Genomic DNA, 11,356 nt, shown 5'->3' with positions numbered 1-11,356 from the left:
ACAACCAATCCCTAGAAAATCAACATGTTTGATTAGCTAGGGAGAGAGATCGGGCGAAAATGGAGCTTAGAGAAACAATGGAGCATAGGGGTGGAAGAGTGATGACCCACAAGTATAGGGGATCTATCGTAGTCCTTTTGATAAGTAAGAGTGTCGAACCCAACGAGGAGCAGAAGGAAATGATAAGCGGTTTTTAGCAAGGTATTCTTTGCAAGTACTGAAATAAGTGGTAACAGATAGTTTTGTGATAAGATAATTTGTAACGAGCAACAAGTAACAAAAGTAAATAAAGTGCAACAAGGTGGCCCAATCATTTTTGTAGCAAAGGACAAGCCTGGATAAACTCTTATATAAGGAAAAGCGCTCCCGAGGACACATGGGAATATTATTAAGCTAGTTTTTATCACGTTCATATGATTCGCGTTCGGTACTTTGATAATTTGACATGTGGGTGGACTGGTGCTTGGGTGCTGTTCTTACTTGAACAAGCATCCCACTTATGATTAACCTCTATTGCAAGCATCCGCAACTACAACAAAAGTATTAAGGTAAACCTAACCATAGCATGAAACATATGGATCCAAATCAGCCCCTTATGAAGCAATGCATAAACTAGGGTTTAAGCTTCTGTCACTCTAGCAACCCATCATCTACTTATTACTTCCCAATGCCTTCCCTTAGGCCCAAATAATGGTGAAGTGTTATGTAGTCGACGTTCACATAACACCACTAGAGGCTAGACAACATACATCTCATCAAAATATCAAACGAATACCAAATTCACATGACTACTAATAGCAAGACTTCTCCCTTGTCCTCAGGAACAAACGTAACTACTCACAAAGCATATTCATGTTCATAATCAGAGGGGTAATAATATGCATAAAGGATCTGAACATATGATTTCCACCAATTAAACCAACGAGCATCAACTACAAGGAGTAATTAACACTACTAGCAACCTACTAGCACCAATCCCGGACTTGGAGACAATAATTGGATACAAGAGATGAACTAGGGTTTTAAGATGAGATGGTGCTGATGAAGATGTTGATGGAGATTGCCCTCTCCCGATGAGAGGAGCGTTGGTGATGACGATGGCGATGATTTCCCCCTCCGGGAGGGAAGTTTCCCCGGCAGAACAGCTCTACCGGAGCCCTAGATTGGTTCCGCCAAGGTTCCGCCTTGTGACGGCGGAGTTTCATCCCGAAAGGTTGCTTCTGGGTTTTTTTTCTTGACGAAAGACTTCATATAGCAGAAGATGGTCATCGGTGAGCCACCAGGGGGCCCACGAGGTAGGGGGCGCACCCTAGGGGGCGTCCCCCACCCTCATGGAAAGGGTGTGGGCCCCCTGGTCTTCATCTTGGCGAGGATTTTTCATTACATATTATAAGGTATTCCGTGGAGTTTCAAGACTTTTGGAGTTGTGCAGAATAGGTCTCTAATATTTGCTCCTTTTCCAGCCCAGAATTCCAGCTGCCGGCATTCTCCCTCCTTATGTAAACCTTGTAAAATAAGAGAGAATAGCCATAAGTATTGTGACTTAATGTGAAATAACAGCCCATAATGCAATAAATATCGATATAAAAGCATGATGCAAAATGGACATATCAACTCCCCCAAGCTTAGACCTCGCTTGTCCTCAAGAGAAAGCCGATAACAATAAATATGTCCCCATGTTTAGAGGTAGAGGCGTCGATAAAAATAAAATACGGACATGAAGGCATCATGATTATTCTCATAACAACAACATATATAGATATTGTCATATGATTACTTATGTTCAAGTGATGATCTATTCACAATGCAAAAGTATGAATCAGAAACCTTATTGAGAACCAACAAACTATAACCTCAGTCATTGAAGCAATTGCAATTTATCATAACATCAGAAAGAGTCTATGTCAGAGCTAAATAGCAAGTCCACATACTCAACTATCATCTAGTCCTTCATAATTGCTAACACTTGCGCAATACTTGTGGTTACGGAGTTTTAATCGGACACAGAGAAAGATAGGGGCTTATAGTTTCGCCCCACAACCTTTTACCTCGAGGGTAATGTCAACAATAATAACTCATGCCCCCCTACATCCAATTATATATATATATCAGGTTCTTTTCCAACATGCTGGGCTTGCCAAAGGATAAAATGAAAAAGGGAGAGGTGAAGATCACCATGACTCTTGCATAAGGTAGAAGATAATAATAAAAGATAGGCCCTTCGCAGAGGGAAGCAGAGGTTGCCATGCGCTTCTATGGTTGGATGCACAAAATCTTAATGTGAAAGAACGTCACTTTATATTGCCCCTTGTGATATGAATCTTTATTATGCAGTCCGTTGCTTTTATTACTTCCACATCACAAGATCGTATAAAGCTTATTTCTCCCACACTAATCATACATATTTAGAGCAATTTTTATTGCTTTGCACCGATGACAACTTACTTGAAGGATCTTACTCAATCCATAGGTAGGACTCTCATGGCAAAACTGGTTTAAGGTTATTTGGAAGCACAAGTAGTATCTCTACTTGGTGTTGAGAATTTGGCTAGCATGAGGGGGAAAGGCAAGCTCAACATGTTGGATGATCCATGACAACATACTTTATCTCAGATATAAGAAAACATAACCCATTACATTGTCTTCCTTGTCCAACATCAACTCTTTAGCATGTCATATTTTGATGAGTGCTCCCAATCATAAGGATGTCAATAATAGTATATTTATATGTGAAACCTCTCTTTCCTTATTACTTCCTATTAATTGCAACGATGACCAAAGCTATGTCTGCCAACTCCAAACAACTTTAATCATCACACTCTTTCTATGTGAAGTCATTACTATCAATAAGATCAATATGAAATTTTGTTTCTTCTTATTATTTTTCTCTTTTCTTTTATTCACCCAAGATCATAGCAAGAAAATCAAGCCCTTGACTCAACACTAATCTTTATTATATAGCTCACGGACTCGATTACATAGAGAGATCGTAAGGCAAAACTCAAAACTAGATCATGCCATAAACTTTATTCTACTAGATCAAAATACTACTAATAGGATCGAACTAAGGAAAACGGTAAAGATAGGAGTTGTGATTGTGATACGATACCGGGGCACCTCCCCCAAGCTTGGCATTTGCCAAGGGGAGTGCCCATACCCATGTGATTATATCTCCTTGGTTGGTGAAGAAGGTGGAGATGTTGTTGATGATGCGGGCTTGTCATCCATCTTCCAAGGCATAGGTTCACCATCATAGAAGGATGATCAAGTCTCCGGAATCCTCGAATCTGCAGCCAAACTCATTCTTTTGAATCTATATTCATACTCACAGTTTTGGTTTTGCAAGTCATAGATTTAGGCTTGGAGGTGCTCGATCTTCTCATGTAGCTTGAAGATGGCCTCCTCGGTGTTCTTGGCATCCAGCTTGTAGTTGTTAGTAAACTCCGCGAGCACCATGTGGCTAGCGTTGATTCCACACTCCACCATCCCCTGGCACTTGAAAACTTGTTGCTCCATTGCTTCGAGCCTTATCTCCACGCTTCCGGTTCCCTTTGGTCCCTCAGCATCGCGGATGTGCAGCAACCCATCACGCATCTCAATGGTTTGAGGGTGTTGCAGCACCTCCGCGAGGTAAGGGTTGATAACCTTCTCGAAGAACTTGTCCTTGGAAGCACTTGGGGACGTCATGATAATCTAGATCTGTCAGAAAAACAGCTCGAAACAAGAACAGAGAATATTTGCGTGATACGGGAATCAAAACCTTCGAGAGAATATATAGTGAATTTTTACCAACCAAAATACATATCGTGCAAGAAAACGGAGTCCGGAAGGCACACGAGGAGCTCACGAGGTAGGGGGCACGCACAGGGGGGTAGGGCACGCCCTCCACCCTCGTGGGGCCCTCGTATCCTTCCCGGACTGCTACTTAATTTTCTATTTTTCTAAATATTCCAAAACAGAGAAATATTGCCTTAAAAATTGTTTTGGAGTCGGTTTACTTACCGTACCACATACCTATTCCTTTACGGGGTCTGAAATGTTCTGGAAAGTGTCCCTTATGTATTCCTCCGGGGTTACGGTTTCAATAATATTGGTTACAACATTTATGGGATTACCTGAGATATAATGTTTGATTCTTTGACCGTTTACCACCTTACGATTTGTGCCTTCGAAGTTGTTGATTTTTATGGCACCGGAACGATAGACCTCCTCGATAACATAGGGGCCTTCCCATTTAGAGAGAAGTTTTCCTGCAAAAAATCTTAAATGAGAGTTGTATAGCAATACATAATCACCTACATTAAACTCACGCTTTTGTATCCTTTTGTCATGCCATCTTTTAACCTTTTCTTTAAACAACTTGGCATTTTCATAAGCTTGGGTTATCCATTCATCAAGTGAGCTAATATCAAATAACCTCTTTTCACCAACAAGATTGAAATCATAGTTGAGCTCTTTAATAGCCCAATATGCCTTATGTTCTAGTTCGAGAGGTAAGTGACATGCTTTTCCATATACCATTTTATACGGAGACATACCCATAGGATTTTTATATGCAGTTCTATAGGCCCATAATGCATCATCAAGTTTCTTGGACCCATTCTTTCTAGACCTATTGACAGTATTTTGCAAAATTAATTTGAGTTCTCTATTACTCAATTCTACTTGACCACTAGACTATGGGTGATACGGAGATGCAATTCTATGATTGACGTCATATTTAGCAAGCATTTTACGGAAAGCACCATGAATAAAATGTGAACCACCATCAGTCATTAAATATCTAGGGACTCCAAACCTCGGAAAAATAACTTCTTTAAGCATTTTAATAGAAGTGTTATGATCAGCACTACTAGTTGGAATAGCATCTACCCACTTAGTAACGTAATCAACAACAACTAAAATATGTGTATATCCATTAGAGGCAGGAAAAGGTCCCATATAATCAAAGCCCCAAACATCAAACGGTTCAATAACAAGTGAATAATTCATACGCATTTCTTGACGTCTACTAATATTACCAATTCTTCGACATTCATCACAAGATAGGGCAAACATACGGGCATCCTTGAAGAGAGTAGGCCAATAAAAACCGGATTGCAATACCTTATGTGCAGTTCTATCTCCCGCGTGGTGTCCTCCATAAGTTTCAGAGTGGCACTTGCGTACGATCTGTTCCTGTTCATGCTCAGGTACACAACATCTAATAACACCATCTTCTCCTTCTTTATAAAGATGTGGGTCATCCCAAAAATAATGTCTCAAATCATAGAAGAACTTTTTCTTTTGTTGGAATGTGAAGCTAGGTGGTATAAATTTAGCAACTATGTAATTAGCATAATCAGCATACCAAGGGGTACTACGAGAAGTACTTATGACATTTAATTGTTCATCAGGAAAGCTATCATCAATAGGTAGTGGGTCATCAAGAACATTCTCTAACCTAGATAAGTTGTCTGCAACGGGGTTCTCAGCTCCTTTTCTATCAACAATATGCAAATCAAATTCTTGTAGCAAGAGAACCCGTCTAATAAGTCTAGGTTTAGCATCTTTCTTCTCCATAAGATATTTAAAAGCAACATGATCGGTGTGGATAGTTACTTTAGAATCAACAATATAAGGTCTGAACTTATCACAAGCAAATACAACTTCTAAAAGTTCTTTTTCAGTAGTAGCATAATTTCTTTGAGCATTGTCTAAAGTCTTACTAGCATAGTGGATAACATTTAATTTCTTATCAACTCTTTGCCCTAGAACAGCACCTACAGCATAATTGCTAGCATCACACATAATTTCAAAGGGTAAATTCCAATCAGGTGGCTGAACAATAGGTGCAGAGACTAATGCTTTCTTAAGTATTTCAAATGCTTCTACACAATCCTCATCAAAGACAAATGGTATATCTTTTTGTAATAAATTAGTCAGAGGCCGAGAAATTTTCGAGAAGTCCTTAATGAACGTCCTATAAAATCCGGCGTGACCAAGGAAACTTCTTATACCTTTGATATCCTTGGGACATGGCATCTTTTCAATAGCATCAACCTTGGCTTTATCAACTTCAATACCTCTTTCAGAAACTTTATGCCCCAAGACAATACCCTCATTAACCATAAAGTGACACTTTTCCCAATTCAAGACAAGATTAGTTTCTTCACATCTCTGCAAAACTCGATCAAGATTGCTCAAGCAATCATCAAAAGAAGATCCATAGACGGAAAAGTCGTCCATGAAAACCTCACAAATCTTTTCACAAATGTCAGAGAATATAGCCATCATGCATCTTTGAAAGGTAGTAAGTGCATTACATAAACCAAAAGGCATACGTCTATAAGCAAAAGTACCAAAAGGGCATGTAAAAGTAGTCTTTGATTGATCTTTAGTCGACACATGTATTTGAGAGAAACCAGAATAACCATCTAGAAAGCAGTAATGTGTATGTTTGCATAATATTTCTAACATTTGATCGATAAAAGGTAAGGGGTAATGATCTTTCTTAGTAGCCTTATTTAATTTGTGGAAATCAATTACCATCCTATAACCTGTAATAATTCTTTGTGGAATCAATTCATCTTTATCATTAGGAACAACAGTAATACCTCCCTTCTTAGAGACACAATGAACAGGACTTACCCACTGACTATCAGCTACGGGATAAATTATACCTGCCTCCAGAAACTTTAGTATTTCTTTTTTACCACTTCTTTCATTTTAGGATTCAGACGTCGTTGAGGATCACGAACTGGTTTGGCATCTGCTTCCAAATTTATTTTATGTTGACATAGAGTGGGACTAATGCCCTTAAGATCATCAAGAGTATATCCAATAGCACCACGGTGCTTCTTCAGAGTTTTCAATAATCTTTCTTCTTCATGCTCTGAAAGGTTAGCACTAATAATAACAGGATATATCTTCTTTTCATCAAGATAAGCATATTTAAGATTATCAGGCAATGGTTTAAGCTCAAACACGGGATCATCCTTAGGTGGAGAGGGATCCCCTAGGATTTCAATAGGCAAATTGTGTTTCAGAATAGGTTCCTGTTTAAAGAATACTTCATCTATTTCCCTTCTTTCATTCATAAACATATCATTCTCATGGTCTAGCAAATATTGTTCTAAAGGATCACTAGGAGGTACGGCAATAGAAGCAAGACCAATAATTTCATCCTTACTAGGCAATTCTTCTTCACGGTGTTGTTTACTAAATTTAGAGAAATTAAACTCATGAGTCATATCATCTAAGCCGACAGTAACAACATCCCTTGTGCAATCTATGGTAGCATTAATAGTGTAACACCCCGAGAATCATGCTACGGTAACTCAACACTAATGATTCCAAGTAATCATCATTATGCCCTAAGAAAAACAATTAAGAAATATTTAAACCTCAAATTCAAATCTAAAGTAAAGTTAAATTGTTATTTATCCAAACAGAGAACAAAAAAATGTTCGAGTTGTTGCAAATATTCACTAAGTAATTTTCATGTAGAAACGAACATCATTTTACTCACCAATTTAATACCAAGTAAAATATAAAGGACCCGACAACAACTAAAATCGCCATTTCAAAATAAACAAATGTTTATGTATTTCAAAACCACTTGAAATCTTGTGTGCTAGCTCAAAACATTGCCTACTGTTTATGTGACATGTTTTGGAATCAGCAAAACTTATTCAGTATTGAATTAAAAATACAAAATGGTGGATAAGATGCAAAACAGAAAAATTAGAAAGAAGGAAAAGAGGCCAAGTGCACACTGTGCACTAGAAGCCTAGTGCTACAGTAGCACGGCCCAAGCCCACCATGGCCTTTTCCCCTTCCTCTGTTCTCTTTACAAAAGAGGAGACAGGGGCCATGGCGTGGCGGCCATCCCACGGCGCCATGGCCGGATGGCCACCACGTCGACTCCCCTCGGCCAATAAGAGCGCCCCCACGAAACCCTAGCTCGCCCTCATCCTTTCCCCCTTCTTTTCCCCGTCGGCCCCCTCCTCTTCCTCTCGAATGCGAGCTCAAACAAATCGTGGTGACCGCTGCCTCACCATCGTTTCCGCGGCCACCGTCGTCGCTGTCGCTCGGGATTACGCCCAGGAGGTTCGCCTCGCTCGACCTCGTCCGTTCCGGGCAGCGGAGCAAGCCGGGCCGCCTCTACGCTCGCCATCGTCGTCTTCTACATCGCGTACGTCGTCGTCCGTCGTCGATTACCGCCGTTCCGGTCAACCCCGACTCTCCCCGACCTCACCATCGGCATCGCAGTGAGCTGCTCCTCCCTATCCCCCTCGCCCCGCTGTCGATCCATCGCTGTAGGCCCGTACCCGCCCTATGCATCGGCCGCCATGGACGGGAACTTGGCTCCCTCACCGCGCCCCCGGCCGCATCCCTGTGCTGCCTGCGCGTGCACGCGTCGCGCCCCGGCCTCCCTGCCGTGCGCCCGCGCCGGTCACATCCCGCGCTGCCCACGCTCCAGCCGCGTCCGCCTCTGGCCGCCGCCGCCGCAGCCTCCCGGCGCCAGCTGCGTGCTGCTCCTACCTGCCGCTGCTTGCATTGCTGCACTACTGCTGCTCTGTACTGCTTCTGTTGCGAGCGCCGCTGCTTGCTAATGCTTTGTTGCTGCCGCTGCTTGCTAATGCTTTGCTGATGCTTTGCCATGGCCATGCATGCGTGCACAACTTGCACATCAGGCTGTGCCTCTGGCCGGCTTGATTAATTAGAGATAGATTAGTTTTAGGATTAGACTAGTGGCTAAATAGCGTAATGTGTAGATGACATATGGGTCACTTTTAATTAGATTAGTTTTACTTATGTGTTTAGATACAACCTATGACATGTGGGCCACACCCTGCCCTTTTGACGAGTCAAAGTTGACTTGGTCAACTCGGTTTCAAACAATTAAAATAAATTCAGAAATTTTAGAAATTGTATAAATCTTTGAAAATTAATGGAAAATAATTTGTATGTCAGATGAAAAAGTATTATACATGAAAGTTGCTCAGAACGACGAGACAAATTCGGATGCGCAGCCCGTTCGTCTGCCACGCAACCCCAGCATAGTTAACACGCAACTTTCCCCCTCCGGTTCATCTGTCCAAAAATGCGAAACACCGGGGATATTTTCCCGGATGTTTCCCCTTCACCGGTACCACCCCATACCGCGTTAGGGCACCTCTAGCACCGCTACTTGTCATGTCATGCATCGCTATGCATCTATTTGCTTAATATTTATTGTTTCTTCCCCCTCTTCTCTCGCTAGACACCAAGAACCGACGCCGCTGCTACCGAGTACGACTACGGTGTTGACGACCCCTCTCTCTTGCCAGAGCAACCAGGCAAGCCCCCCCCCTTGATCACCAGATATCGCATACTCTCCTCTATACTACTTGCATTAGAGTAGTGTAGCATGTTACTGCTTTCCGTTAATCCTATCCTGATGCATAGCCTGTCATTTCTACTACTGTTGTTACCTTTACCTACTATCCTAATGCTTAGTATAGGATGCTAGTTTATCATCAGTGGCCCTACACTCTTGTCCGTCTGCTATGCTATACTATCGGGCCGTGATCACTCGGGAGGTGATCACGGGTATATACTTATATACATAATATATGATACTTGTGGTGACTAAAGACGGGTCGGCTCGTAGGAGTACCCGCGAGTGATTCATGGATTGGGTCCGAAAGGACGTTTGTCCCGACGGCCCTCTGAGTGGATCTTTGTGGCGAAGCGACATGGCAGGTTGAGACCACCTAGGAGAGAGGTGGGCCTGGCCCTGTTCGGTGTTCGCGGTTATTTCAAGACAACACGTTTAACGAGATCTTGGTATTTGATCTGAGTCTGGCCACTGGCCTATACGCACGAACCATCTACGCGGGGACAGTTATGGGCACTCGACGTCGTGGTATCAGCCGAAGCCTTCATGACGTCAGCGACTGAGCGGCGCGCGCCGGATTGGACTGCAACGCCTGCTAGGCTAGGTCTGCTTTCGGCCGCCCTCGCAACGTGCAGGTGTGCAATGGGCGATGGGCTCAGACCCCTGCGCCATAGGATTTAGACCGGCGTGCTGACCTCTCTGTTGTGCCTAGGTAGGGCTACGACGTGTTGATCTTCCGAGGCCGGGTATGACCCAGGAAAGTGTGTCCGGCAAAATGGGATCGAGCGTGTTGGGTTATGTGGTGCACCCCTGCAGGGAAGTTAATCTATTCGAATAGCCGTGATCTTCGGTAACAGGACGACTTGGAGTTGTACCTTGACCTTATGACACCTAGAACCAGATACTTAATAAAACACACCCTTCCAAGTGCCAGATACAACCGGTGATCGCTCTCTCACAGGGCGACGAGGGGAGGATCATCGGTTAGGATTATGCTATACGATGCTACTTGGTGAACTTACCATCTACTCTCTTCTCCTACTGCAAGATGGAGGTTACCAGAAGCGTAGTCTTCGAAAGGACTAGCTATCCCCCTCTTATTCCGGCTTTCTGCATTTCAGTCCACATATGATACCCTTATTCCTTTTGATACTAATGCATACTTATGTAGTGTAGCTCCTTGCTTGCGAGTACTTTGGATGAGTACTCACGGTTGCTTTGCTCCCTCTTTTCCCCCTTTCTATACTCGATTGCTGCGACCAGACGTTGGAGCCCAGGAGCCAGACGCCACCGTCGATGACGACTACTACTACTCGGGAGGTGCCTACTACTACGTGCAGCCCGCTGACGACGACCAGGAGTAGTTTAGGAGGATCCCATGCAGGAGGCTTGCGCCTCTTTCGATCTGTATCCCAGTTTGTGCTAGCCTTCTTAAGGCAAACTTGTTTAACTTATGTCTGTACTCAGATATTGTTGCTTCCGCTGACTCGTCTATGATCGAGCTCTTGTGTTTGAGCCCTCGAGGCCCCTGACTTGTAATATGATGCTTGTATGACTTATTTTATTTGTAGAGTTGTGTTGTGATATCTTCCTGTGAGTCCCTGATCTTGATCGTACACGTTTGCGTGTATGATTAGTGTACGATTGAATCGGGGGCGTAACAAGTTGGTATCAGAGCCGACTGCCTATAGGAATCCCCCTTACATACTCCTTGGCCGAAGTTGAGTCTACTCATTGAAAAACTTTTACTAACATGGCTATGTGGCTTACGGGCCCACGTCGCCATCTGGGTGGTATTAGGATCTTTTACTCCTCACCTATACTCTGGGACTCTAATCTCTCTTCTATTCGGGTTAAATGATTTTTCTAAAATCTAACGTTAGGTTCTCGAGAATATTTCTCCCGGAAAGCCCCTTCAGTCCAGATGACCGCCTGCTGCACCAGAAGATTTCAGAGATACTCTCCGATGGTCTCTCAAGACTTTGTGCCCAC

General features: G+C 42.9%; 1 long non-coding RNA gene across 1 annotated transcript; it reads left to right on the top strand.

The window, feature by feature from the left end:
- Positions 1-7,878: 7,878 nt before the first annotated feature.
- LOC147979907 (uncharacterized) lies at positions 7,879-10,903 on the top strand. Its single transcript, XR_015599752.1, has 3 exons — positions 7,879-8,252; positions 9,248-9,323; positions 10,628-10,903. It is a non-coding gene; the product is annotated as an uncharacterized LOC147979907 (long non-coding RNA).
- The last annotated feature ends 453 nt before the right edge of the window (positions 10,904-11,356 follow it).

Source organism: Triticum urartu, chromosome 3A (genome assembly GCF_056163025.1).
Source record: "Triticum urartu cultivar PI428250 chromosome 3A, HENAU_Tu73, whole genome shotgun sequence".
Lineage (NCBI taxonomy): Eukaryota > Viridiplantae > Streptophyta > Magnoliopsida > Poales > Poaceae > Triticum > Triticum urartu.
Note: the sequence above shows the minus strand (reverse complement) of the source record. Positions and strands in the feature narration are given on the sequence as shown.